The sequence below is a fragment of the Pungitius pungitius genome, chromosome 9 (assembly GCF_949316345.1).
Source record: "Pungitius pungitius chromosome 9, fPunPun2.1, whole genome shotgun sequence".
NCBI lineage: Eukaryota > Metazoa > Chordata > Actinopteri > Perciformes > Gasterosteidae > Pungitius > Pungitius pungitius.
In genome coordinates, this window is record NC_084908.1 from 9,952,675 (window position 1) to 9,956,160 (window position 3,486).

The 3,486-nt window shown below is 39.1% G+C and overlaps 1 long non-coding RNA gene across 4 annotated transcripts; it reads right to left on the bottom strand.

Annotated features, from left to right (window-relative positions):
- Positions 1 to 394: 394 nt before the first annotated feature.
- Positions 395 to 3,062, bottom strand: LOC134132770 (uncharacterized). 4 transcript variants are annotated; one of them, XR_009956963.1, is made up of 4 exons: positions 2,633 to 3,062; positions 2,164 to 2,245; positions 1,983 to 2,073; positions 395 to 1,341 (listed from the first exon to the last, which is right to left on the bottom strand). It is a non-coding gene; the product is annotated as an uncharacterized LOC134132770 (long non-coding RNA). The 4 variants fall into 4 exon arrangements; XR_009956965.1 differs by lacking the exon at positions 2,633 to 3,062 and having other exon boundaries at positions 395 to 1,169; positions 1,270 to 1,341; positions 2,164 to 2,429; XR_009956964.1 differs by lacking the exon at positions 2,633 to 3,062 and having other exon boundaries at positions 395 to 557; positions 1,016 to 1,341; positions 2,164 to 2,429.
- Positions 3,063 to 3,486: the final 424 nt, after the last annotated feature.

Genomic DNA, 3,486 nt, shown 5'->3' on the forward strand with positions numbered 1-3,486 from the left:
CGCCACATATATATATGTGACATATATAAAATTGGCCGTTTTCCTATATGTTATATATGTACATATATGCGCTACATATATGCGCCACATATATGCGCCACATATATGCACATATATGCCCACATATATGCACGCATACATGCGCCACATATATGCCCACATATATGCACGCATACATGCGCCACATATATGCCCACATATATGCCCACATATATGCACGCATACATGCGCCACATATATGCCCACATATATGCCCACATATATGCACGCATACATGTACACATATATATACATGCATAAATGTACCTATATAGGTACATATATGCACATATGTCCACCTATAAGTAAAATTATTAAAATCCAAACTAGGAAACAAAAATAAAAGCCCAAAATGTGGAAATTTACATTATTTATTTAAGGACTATCAAAATGTACAAAAATGACAACAACAAAAAAAAAAAAACATTTCATGGATCTTCGCATCTCTGCGAGCTTGGAATTTATAGCTGTTCCTATCTGCCCTCGGCTGGCTGCCGGCCATTTCTTCAATGTAGCATCTAGAGAAGACAAAAATAATTAGACAATATAATAATATTGTAACAATAATGAGCGAATGGCATTCAGCCATCTGTTCTGAATTAACAAATCCTGACTTTTTAACACATTCCGTGTTCTCTGGGCTGGGCTTTGAGCAAACAAGACCTTTTGTTTCTCACACACACACACACACACACACACACACACACACACACACACACACACACACACACACACACACACACACACACACACACACACACACACACACACACACACACACACACACACACACGCTTGAAGAAGGTATGCATTAAAATCAAGCAAATCAATTACCGGCATAGACAAAATAAGGCAGGACAGAGGGGATTAAGGGTGAAGGAGGGGTGAATATTATTTATGAACACTTCAGACAACAACAATATGCCATGAGGTTATTTGCAACAATATATGTTCTACAAAATAGAGGACTACACACCTTACAGCACATTGAGGGCAATACCCCAGAAATGTGGCTTTAGAAAAGGAAAGGTGGGATCAAAAAGTGAGCAAGCAATGAATTAGTATTATAGGTGCTAAGCAGATACAGTAACAATAATGGGTGCCCTACCTTATCCAGTCTCCATTGATGCCTAATATACATTGATACAAGTAGGCTATGGTTAAAGTGGTGAACTTATAAAGTCTTAAAAGTTTTGTTTTCCCTTCTCAACACTTTATGCATTTACTCACCAATAATGGCTGCCTTTTTAATTTTGTCCAGGGCAACCAGCTGCTCCCCGTCCCCTCTGGTTGGCTTCCCACCTTAAAGTAATATTTCAAAATTATTATGAAAGGCGGGTAAAATGAAGGTGGAGTAAGCAAGAGTTTTTTTTATATATACACACACATCACATTTTCTTGAGGTGCAAGGAAATACAAAAATAGCAAGTAAAAAAGCGATGGTATGCCCGCACACAAACATGATTTATTCCACTGCATGTAACGCCTCGGCTCGGCTCGCTTTGCTTTTCCACTGCGTGGTACGACTCGTCTCAGTACGGCACAGCTCGGTTCGCTTTAACTGAGTTGCTTTTCCACTGCAGAAGTACCACTTCAGTGTGTTCATGTCACGTTTAAAGTACCGTTACGGTACGCTTAGAACATCAACAGACCAGGTACCATTTAAAGCGAGCCGTACCATGCTGTACTATGCAGTGGAAAAGTGCCATAATTGGATCCTACAAAGCATACAGTTTATACTCATCCTTACTACATAATGTTATTCACCTGTGGTTTCGCTGAGTTTTTAGTTGTTGCCGCAGTCTTGTTAGAGAAGAAAAACATCTTTTCAACAATTTTATGCATGTGGGGCAAGTAAATTACATATTACCACTAACTATCCAAACATAAAAATCTCTATAGCTTAGTTAATAACACACACTGAATGCAGACTGGTAGTGTACCTTGTTCTTTGTGTCATGACGCGCCTCATCATCCACTTTCTCCTCCTCCTCCTGTCTCGTATTTAGAAACATTTTTCTTTTTCACGACAACCTTTGGAGGGAGAGGGAGAAACAGAGGAACCATGAATGTATTGTAATGTAATGTAACAGCACACACACAGGATGCAGACAGGTAGTGTACCTTGTTCTTTGAAAGTCTGTCATGACCCTCCTCCTGCTTCTCACCCTCCTGGTGCTTGTTTTTGGAAGACCCTCCCTTTTTACTGTCAACCCACAAGACACTGACTTTTAGCCCAACTCTTATTAACTTGCGTTACACCACCTTGCACATATATCTTGGCAAAGCACATTAAATCATCATAGATGACACAATTACAAACCTACAAACATACACATTAAGAAACAAGAGAGGGGAGATAACTTAAACTAAAGCACCAATTGGTGCAGTCAGTTACCTTTTTTTAAGCCTTCTCGGTCTTCCCCTGCCGAATTAAGAGACTTAACATTAACATTAGCAAATAGCTAATGTTTGCTAATGTAGCTAACAGCCAGCATGCTAAGCTAGTCAGGTAACAAGATCCATTTTACACTTCTTTACGTGCGAGCCAAATTTAATGTAATATATACATAAAGAATGTAACGTAACTTACTTGCCACGTCAATTTGGCTGGGTGAACCGGCCAGGGTTGGCGGCCGTTTCGCCATTCCACCAGCTTCTCGTTTTGTTTAGTCGAGGCAAAAAAATCTTGAACTGAAAAGTTCCGGACACAGTCAATCGCCAAAATACTATGCGCCCCACTATCATCACCCTCAGTCCATTCAAGTAGTAAAAAGCAGTAAAAATGGAGACATCAGCGTTTCGCTATGTCTCCATTTTTACTACTTTTTACTTAGTCCCAGCCGTTATCTTTCGGCGCGAAAGATACGATCGCAGCTGCATGTGAATGACGTCATCCACAAGCGGCCCAGCGCGGTTGATGACGTCATTCGCACGCGACGCTGTAGCGGAGCTGTACAAGTATCTCAAATTAAAGACAAGTGTCTTCGTTAAAACCGTGTACGGAAATGTTGACATTGTGTTAAAATTAATTAACCACAGTGAAATGCTCAGATAGATATGGGATGATGATTACTTTTTTTTGCTACATTTAGACTAATGACCTTTCAGCCATTTAGAAACTGCATTAATGTGAATGTGTGGAAGTGACTTGACATTGCAAAAAAAAGGCTTGATTGACAAAATAAAAGAAAAACACGAGTGATGTTGTTATACATTTTCTTCTTTACCACTCACTTCATACAAGAAATATTTGAAATTGTATAGCCATCATAGCTTTCCATCTCCGCTCACTTAATTGCCATAGTTAAATTCCATAACATCACATTACATGTGATACTAATTTCACGTGTTTGCATTTACACAAGTTCTTGCAGAATTTTTATTATAGTTAGTTCTTAATTAATGCTTTGATAATAATATGAGCTAGGCATCATGTATGACAGT